The 9,899-nt window shown below is 34.9% G+C and overlaps 1 long non-coding RNA gene across 3 annotated transcripts; it reads right to left on the bottom strand.

The window, feature by feature from the left end:
• Nucleotides 1–714: 714 nt before the first annotated feature.
• On the bottom strand, nt 715–8,290 carry LOC131057027 (uncharacterized). Of its 3 annotated transcripts, none has more exons than XR_009372705.1 (6): nt 5,821–8,290; nt 5,520–5,700; nt 4,609–4,805; nt 1,993–2,096; nt 1,420–1,603; nt 721–989 (listed from the first exon to the last, which is right to left on the bottom strand). It is a non-coding gene; the product is annotated as an uncharacterized LOC131057027 (long non-coding RNA). The 3 variants fall into 3 exon arrangements; XR_009372704.1 differs by having other exon boundaries at nt 1,993–4,805; nt 5,821–5,944; nt 6,139–8,290; XR_009372703.1 differs by having other exon boundaries at nt 715–989; nt 1,993–4,805.
• Nucleotides 8,291–9,899: the final 1,609 nt, after the last annotated feature.

Here is a 9,899-nt window from a genome sequence, read left to right as displayed (position 1 = left end):
TGGAGAATGAGGTAGGTTGACATCTAAAATTGCTCATTTGCATATCACCGTGACAACTTTGGCCAAGGGTAATTAAAGCAATTGGAGTTTACCTTCAACCTTGAACTCTTGGATTGTCGCTACTAGCAACTTCTTAAACTCTTCAGCTGGGCTCCTGATTGACTGTCATGACATCTAAACCCTATAAACTTACTCACTTCACATTTCACACAAGGCTATTCACTTGACTCCTGGCCTCCTAACCTTATATTCCCCTTCAAATGCAAAGGCTGATAGCTGAGGACATCAAACACTACCTAGAAAGCAAGAAAAAAGTCGGGGTCCCCATTTGCGATGGGGTGATGTGTGAATACCTCACAACACAAGTATGTCCTGGTATAAGAAAGCCTTCCATTTTCTTCTATGGTAAATAGCACCACACAGAGAAATGAGGAAAGATGGAAAGAAACCAACCACCTAGCCTTTCCACTGACATGTTCTAATTGGAAAACAGAAATCATATGCAATTTACTCTGCGAATATAACTCTCAAAAACTCCCTCAAACCACCAGAGACCCTTTTGAATTTGGTGATTATAGACCAAGAACAACACATATCCAGTTCTCAGAGCTTTTAATAAGCATATATATCATCTTTAAATGAAAACTCAACTCATAAAATATAACTTCTTGAACTCAACGCCATAAACCAAAAAGATAAAATATGAAGTCATTAACTAGTCGTATGTTTTTACAGGCAATAAAGATACATACAAGTATAAAACATAGCAAGTTCACAGAAAATGCACTGTTTATGCAGAACTTAGCAAAACCTGCCTGTTGCACAAATACTGGAGGATAAGATTGGTTAGACTATCTGGAAGGTAACCACCCTGACAAATAACATTCAACAAGTTAAGATGGCACTCTAAAATTTTCCCTGCAAAATGCTTCTGAAACATTTGAGCAGAAGGCTTGTTCTCTGGCTTAAGGAGCTTTGGATCTGCAAATCTACAAAGCATAAAAAATCCATTACAATCTAGTCACATTCCAGCATGACTATCAAGATATATCCAAGCTTGTATGTGCCAATAAATTAATAGACTCTCATAACAGACCCAAAGATATGAACAGTATCTTGTAAAAGTTTGAGATTTTACATTTTTAGACTTTAATGACAACATTCTCTGGAAAACAATTTCTATTATTAAGATTGTCAAAATTTCAGATTTTACATTTTTAGACTTTTCTCTTATGAAAACATTCTCTAGAAAACAATTTCTATAATAAAGATTGTCAAAGGCTAGACAGTAGATTCTAGTGTTGCTCATTTTCACTTTCTCAGTTCCCCTGATAATAGTGATTATACATCTTAGAAAACATTTTAATAAGAGAAATTTTTACACAGTCCACAAATGTTAACTAGCTTGCTTAAGCTTACCATGTGTATAATCAATTCAGAATATGCACTGTCCACTTCTTTACTTTTCACCATTCCCTGGATTTGCATTGTTCTGGATTAGTTAGTTGCCCTTCCTTAAAAAGGTCTTTCCAGCATAGCTAAAAGCAAGACCATCCAAGCATTAAAAATGTTGGGGATCAAAGAGTTGCTTGGGCACCTCTAACTGCATGGCCACATCACTACATAAATTCAACATCTAAAATTGCAGCAAGTGAGAAAGTGTGCAGACAAAAATAAGTAAATAAGTGTACATTCTGAATGCTGAAGCATACATATGGATATAGATGACCAAAATATTGTAGAAATAAGCTTGATAAGCTCTGCTATCTCCAATTTCGGTTTTATAACTTGAACAAGGCATTTGAAAACATTAAGTAAAGGGGGAAATGTCTCATCAATGATTAGTCCGCTTGTCTTCAGACTTGAACCTTGACATACACACATCAACTAACTTACTCAAGTCGCATGGAGACTAAAAGTTTAAATAGCAATACAATTCTTGAGTCAAAGATTAACCTAAAGAACTCCAGAGTCCCAAAAACAAATACTTACTCATACTTGAAAGAATTCTTAGGACATAAACAACAGCATATACTTGCTGATCTTGCAAATTTGTTAGACCCAAGGAAGAAGGCTAGGCCATTTCTCTGGATAATCTGCATTTATAATAGGCAGGATATGCAAATCAGTTGTATTACAGCCCTTAAAAATAACTAAAATAAGGTAATTGCATCTACAACTTGTAATTTTGATGAAAAATTGGCAAATAAATAGAACACCAAAAGGAAATTACCAGAAAACCAAAAACTGCATAAGCAATTTTGATACAGATTAAAAAAGAAAATACTGTGATTGTGGCATCACTCAAAGAGAAAAGCATTAAAACATGCACAAAACAAAGTATATGTTTACAAAAGAGGCATGTCTGCGATAAGCAAATCGAATCAGAAAATCCAAAAATAGCACAAACATTTTTAAAACAATTTAGAAAAAATCCAATGAGTTTGGTATCACTAGGTTCAAAAACCTGTAATACATGTACAAAATGATATAATATGTGTAGTAGGTGTAAGTCAAACCAAGAGGATATCTAGAGCAAATCAGGTTGGAAAAACAAGAAATTATACAAATAATTTCAAGCCAAATTAGAAAAAAATTACAACTTTGGTATCACTCAGAGCAATAGGCAGTACACAATGCACAAAATGACATAATATGTTTACAAAATAGGCATGTGTGCATTCATTGAAGTCGTGATTTTGAGTCATCAAATAAAAAAATGTAAATTATGCAACCTGATGCATAGAAAACTAGAGTCTGCCCAAATGAGATATAGCAGGCATAATCTGCATGTGAATATACTTAACAATTAAGAAAATAATTTCTCTTAGTTAAATAGAAATAAGAACATGGATTTGCACCAATTAGATTGCCAAATTCTATGCTAACAGAATACATAAACATATTTGTGGGAAAAATTAAATCAAGATAAATCAGTTATTGCCAGAATAAACTGTTGCTTTATCTGCTGGTAGCATCTTACTATTCTGAAACTTGTGAGTGATCTGAAATGAGGCTTAGAAGTTATATGCCTATTTATAAATCTTTTGTAAGTGCTTAGGGTTTGGGTGGAGCTCATAGACCATTTGGGTTAGGGCTTACAGATGCAAATTGAAAACACTTTTTGATATTAAAAAAAATACTATTTTTTTTATTTTACTGCCATGGGATCCCCTGAAAGTCCCTGAGATAGATGGGAGACTCCTTCGAATCCCTAGGAGCCCCCAAGCCATACCCTAACCAGAGGGCATCCCGACAACGTCCATGGGTGTTGAGTGGCAGTGGCGGGACAGGGGAGAACTCATCCCCTTCTAAGTCCCTGTCCCAAAAACATGGGGATTCTAGGGGCAGGGAAGGCGTCTGAGACAATGACATATAATCTTTGAGCTACTGGAATTAGTGAGAACCAGGCATGGGAACTTATAGCACTAAATTAATTATAATTCAACAGTATTATGTATTGCTAGATTTTAATTAATGATTGTTTTTGCAACAAATGTATCCCTAATGCTAAACAGCCAGTGGCAATCAGCTACCAATTCTCTGAAACTGTAAAAAAATCTGTGCCAAATGTAAAGGATATTCGAAGCAATCCATTTATCTGAAGTTTCTTATTACCTTGGAAGGGTCCTTCGTACATCACATCATAACTTGTCTCAAGGTAGGAATGATACAAACAGCTCAGCATTATGCCTGAACAGCAAGGGTAAATGCAAGCACTAAAACAAGCTAAAAGCAGTTCATTACTCTTAGTGGAGCAACCCTCCAAGTTACATTTCAAGTGCGCGGCCAAGCTTTCAAAATCCAAAATGCAAAATCCCTCAAACAGCCCAAGTTTGTTTGTAAATGCTGAAAGCATATTCAGCACTGATATATGCATTACCAACTATGCAATGGACTGATACTGCAAGTATATTAGCATCACACTCGGACTGACCTGAAGATGAAATTTTACTTGGAAATAAAATCCCACTTCAAGGGAATGGACTGATACTGCAAGTATATTAGCATCACACTCGGACTGACCTGAAGATGAAATTTTACTTGGAAATAAAATCCCACTTCAAGGGAATAGGTAACAACTATTCAAATTTTTCACCAACTTCCAAAAACCATGTAATGGAAAATGCTATATAGTGCCTCATCTCGAACTGTAATGAATAATAAATCAATTTTGAATATTGAAGAATTAGCAATCCAAAAGATGTATTCAGATTATTCAAGAACGAAACTGAGTTATCAGAAAAGTAAAATGGCTCAAGTTCTACATGTAATGTCCCAACTTTGAAATAGAATTTAATAATAAATGATAATAATAAAATTAAGACATTAAAATTTAAATTAAAATATAAAATAATATAATTAAATATGATTAATTAAAAATTAATTAAGTTAATGAAAAGTCAAAAGACATGAAAGGAAAAGTTGTGACTCCCTCAACAATGAAATATAAAAGGGAGAAGAGAACCTCATTTGAGAGGGGGGATAATTTGAAAATGAGAAGTGCAGATCTGATTTAAATAATAAGTGCACATCTGATTATGAAAGCCTGTGTCCCTTTCAAAGGGTAGAAATAATGAAGAGTTGCACTCTTTCCAAAGGGCATACATGATGAAGAGGTGTGACCTCTCCCTCAAATTGAGAGATATAAAGGGGAGGAAATCGCTGAGGAAAAATCACGTCTGGACTTCAGTCTGAATATACGCTGCTCTAATCACTAGCCATTGGTTGACATCCACTGCATACGATTTCCTTAGGCTGGGAATACGCGTCTAGGATCAGTTTACAGGAATTCCGCTGCGATCCTGCCAAGGTACACATAATTTACACATAAATATATATTTAATGCAAGTCATCCATAATACAGCAAAATACAACATCAGTAATTTAATTCATGATTACTAGAATAAACCGTAAAGGGGATGTCAAAATATCAGTGTTTTAATAAAATTGCAATAATTCAATAATTAATTTCTTATATGTAACACATGTATGAATCCAAAACTATTTATTCTTTATCATACAAACTCTTATCCATAACTAGCAAATGAACAAGTTAGAACAATTAAACAAGACAAACAAATTGTTAATCCTTAATATGAATGTAGTCGGAAGGTTGTATGAATGAATAGGGAAAGGCCTATGTAAAACCATCGGGCGTCTATCCCAAGATGGGTAGAGATCAGCGACCCATGTAAGACCTTGAGGGTGTCGTCCCAAAATTAGGCCTGGGCTTGGATCCAAAAATCCTAAGGGAGTCGTCACGCTGAGGTATCAAAGCCATCCTATTCAAGATCACAATCCTTTCCAAACTTACATTGGTAGTAAGATTTTTAAGTTGAACTCCATCATGATGTTAATTTCTATTTGCTTTGACAATGTTGGAATTATGATGTCTTAAATGGTTAAACTTACTTGGGGACATTACACTACAATTCAGAAAAATTAAAGAAGAGCCCAAAGATTTTGCTGTATATTAATTTTGCAGTCAATAAGGAGAGTAAAATAAATACACAAACCTTTTCTCTCAAATGACTAACTTGGTTTTTAATTTCAGGAAATACATGCTCCACTAGCATTTGTTCAATTTGAGGTTTGTATGGCTCAGTCCACTTCATCTTATCACATAAGGCCCCTATGGCTAAAAGAGCATCATCTTTTTGCCTATATGGTTTGTAGCATTGAGCTGCCCCATCATAGCTGCAAAGATGGATTGAAACAGTACACTTTTAGGAACCATAAAATCTGTTCTAATCATTTTCTGCAATTGCTAAAAAGTTGTATTTTCAATATGTCCAATTCTAAGCACAGATTACTCACCTGACAAATTTTTTTCTAACAAAGGAAACGAATCTCTGGAGGTTTCTTTTCCATGTTTCCTACTAGCTCTGCAATCAATGGATGGAGTGCGCGGACTGTACAGATCTTCAATAAATTATAATATCTGACAACACATATATCCTAAGGAAGGAAAGCTTTGCCAAACAAATAATATAGAAGAAATGAATTCGACAAAATGCTTAATTAATAAGTTTTTCTAAGCTCACACAGATTTTCCAAAAACTTTTACAATAACAGTTGCATTTTCTGGACAGATAAAAAATGACATGTGTTGCCAAAAAAAGGGCAACAACCCACCATAACCTTTCCTGACATATTCATGAGGGTCTTCACACCAGAGATCTCATCATTACAATTTAAGAAAATAAGAGGGAAGATAATTTCAAAAAGTGCTATATCAAACTGTGGCTTTAAAAGTTGATATGTATTGGACTTGGAAATGCTGCAAACAAACAAGTGATAAATTAGGTACACATTTGCATAGTCCATAAGCAGTCAGTTTTAAGTTCTTAACACATCTTGATCTAGTTATTAACTGTTCAAACTCTTTGAACGTGTGATAATATTGCTTCAATGACATTAATTCATGTTATAAACAGGTAAGAAGACTAGCAGTTTCTCAAGCTAGATAGGCCACTTTTGAATTAAACATTATTAAAGAAGGGAAAAGATAATCAATTGGTAACCGTTTGTGAACAAAACATTTTGAAGGCAACATTTGCTGTAAATGCTATAAAATAGGCAAAATCGTTCTTTGATTAACTGCTTCATGAAATACAATTAATTTAAAAACAGCATCTATTTCAGTTCGCTTTAAGATTACTAAATTTTCTAATGCAAATTTTAATCACTTCCAGGCTGGTTGCATAGACCAGAAATCCAGATCTCTAGCATGACAAACTGAGAAAATGGTCACAGGATATCCAAAACTAGCTCGAAAAAGGCATCTGTAACATATAAGAATATTTGATGACCCTGCAATCAATTAGCAGGTAAGCAATTAAGTGAAACAAACAGCAGATTTCTGTTCATTATTTTACTAGTTAGAGAAACACACTTTTGTTTATAGTTTCACTGTGCATGATCCATTTTGGTGCACAATCATAATTCCACTCTTGTCATAGGGATTAATCTTTCAATCGTTGTGCCATTGTCAGTACAATTAGTCCTGATTGATAAAATCACTATCCCAGGGGTCTTGCTCTCAACAGTTTTTAACTTTTATCAATCACAGAGCAATTCCTTATCATCTATTGTGTATGTGCCATCACAGTCAATGATAACCCTAGCTGTGCAAAAGTGAACCTCTAAACTCTTCAATCCATTCAAAAACCTAGGGAAGAACTGCTGAAAACTATTAATAGAATATTTAAAAACATACATGTAGAAAATCAACTTTGTTAATTGCATCGGGAATCAGCACCATATTTTCAGTTATCATTCGGGTTAGGGTTTGTGGATGCAAATTGAAAACAGTTTTTGATGTTAAAAGAATATTGAACTTTTTATTTTACTGCCATAGGGTCACCTGAAAGTCCCTGAGATAGATGGGAGACTTCTTGGAATCCCTTGGACATGTTGACCTTGTCCTGGAGCCCCCAAGCCATCCCCAAACAAGAGGGCATCCCGAAAACGTCCATGAGTGTTGAGTGACAGTGGCGGGACAGGGGAGAACTCTTCCCCTTCTAAGTCCCTGTCCCAAAAGAATGGGGATTCTAGGTGCAGGGGAAGCGTCTGGAACAAATGACATATAATCTTTGAACTACTGGAATCAGTGAGAACCGGGCATGGAAACTTATAACACTAAATTAATTGTAATTCAACAGTATTATGTATTGCTAGATTTTAATTAATGATTATTTTTCCAAAAAATGAATCCCTAATGCTGAATAGCCAGTGGCAATTAGCTACCAATTCTCTGAAACTGTACAAAAATGTGCGCCAAATGTAAAGGATATTCGAAGCAATCTATTTAAAATGGAGGAATGTCGATTTGCCCCAGAGCAATTTTCATGTCGATTTGCCCCAGCCAATGGGTAAACAGAGCACATTTACTAATAACCTCCAATTTTAGGGATAATGGTAGAATAACACTAACGAGAAAAAAAATGGGATAAGGGGTAGGGAAAGGTCTCGCCTTTCACCAGTTGCGATGAAAATGTCGAAGAAAACCCTACAAATGTTTTCGCACTCTCCAAAACCAACACCGAAATTCGTCCACCAATTAAATAATTATCAATTCATCCCCAAACAAAGGAGGAAAGAATATCGAGAGCGCAATCATTCTATACGGGGTTAAAATTTCTGAGTCGCCTCTGACGTGCGAAACATTCTGCCGGAAAAGCTTGCGTTGGCTACCCAAATGAAGGATTGCTCGTTGTGCGATCATACCATGACAATTTCACTAGATAATTTGCGCTTTGGAAACAAGGGCGTAGCTTAGGAAGAATAGGATGCAAGGGAGTGCGGCTTTTAATAAAACCCTTTCGTGCCATAAAAATTAAAGTTTGCATTTCATATTTATATTAAAATTTTGTCAATGTTTTGAAGTTTAACTATATAATTGTAATTAATTATTTTTTTACTGTTGAAAAATAATGATAAGATTATTTATTCCTTAAAATTTTGAAACTTAAGTTTTTAAATGTATTTATTATTATAAAAAATATAAAAAACATTTATTTATACATGTTAAATTTATAATATTAAGATTAATGTCAAGAAAAAGAATTTTGTAACATATTTGTTCCATAATTAGAAAAGGCAAGATTGCCTAATATGTATATGATGTTTAAGAAGAGAAAATGTGTCAATTATAATATTTTTTAATAAAAACTATTAGAAAGGTAAAATTAAAAATTTCAATTCTTGATATTTTTCAATAAATATCACTCAGGAAAATTGGCTTCCAAAAGAATGAATCTGATGACTGTATGATCTCATTATTATGAACCCTAAAATAAAATCAATTTTCTAGGAAGAATAATCATATGAAAAGTAAGATTTTCGATGGATTTGATTTTTTTTTAATAAAATATTTTTTAAGCCATTGAAAGGCAATTTTGAATACATACCCAAAAAAAATTGCACATAAACAACGTAAGGGAGACAAGACTCTACAAACAGAAACAACGTAAGGGAGACAAGACTCTACAAACATGGACATTCCTATTACGAACAGCAGATTCCAACATGAAACAGAGAAGAAGATCATATATCTGACTATGGCTTGCACACTCCAGGAAGCGCATAGCTCATGCTTAAAACCAGTCCACAGAAGACGGTGCAGAGAAGGATGATGAGAGTGTCGTTCCAATTCCAAAGCTCCCTCAAACGCGAAATATATAACGCCAGATTCTCACGCATAGACTGAGGCTCTGGATTTTGCTGTTGCTGTTGGTTCGTGGCCCCCCTGAGCTGAGTAATGATCTCTCCTGCAATGAGTAAGAATGCTACAGCTGCAACAATGGCCGAAATGGAAAAAACTGCCCAGCAATAATGGCAGATAAGGGCATCTTCCTTCAGCCCTCCGGAGAGCATGGAACCCATAAGTGTTGCCTCAATTCCCTGGCACATTACAACCCTCCGGATAACATTTTTACTTATAGCCATGAGAGCTTATGATATTTAGCAGATACACTGAATTCTCATCGCATTGCCTTATATAAAAAAAGTGCCTAGCATAATTTCTCGTATTTGGAAGTTTCCCACACGCCCACCCACAAGCAGAAGGCCTTTTAAAAGAAGCTATTCAAGAAAATATCCAACTTTTTCTTATGTTCATATGTTCATTATTCCTTGAAATACTTTATCGGGAACAAAAAAGAGAAAGAATAGATATGTAACATGGGCATAAAAATTTCATGTGAATTAGAGAAAGGTTGGCATGAAAAATTTGAATAAGGAATATAAATGAGCGGGTAGCGGCTCGCCCACGGGTGGGCGTGTGGGTTTTCTTTGATGAGACCCCAGGGAAGTTTCCTCTCCTTCCTTCTCCTCAAATATTTTACGCTATATAAGGCAAAAAAAAAATTTTAAAAATGGATTCCGCCCCCAAC

This window comes from Cryptomeria japonica, chromosome 5 (genome assembly GCF_030272615.1).
Source record: "Cryptomeria japonica chromosome 5, Sugi_1.0, whole genome shotgun sequence".
Classification (NCBI taxonomy): Eukaryota; Viridiplantae; Streptophyta; class Pinopsida; order Cupressales; family Cupressaceae; genus Cryptomeria; species Cryptomeria japonica.
Note: the sequence above shows the minus strand (reverse complement) of the source record. Positions and strands in the feature narration are given on the sequence as shown.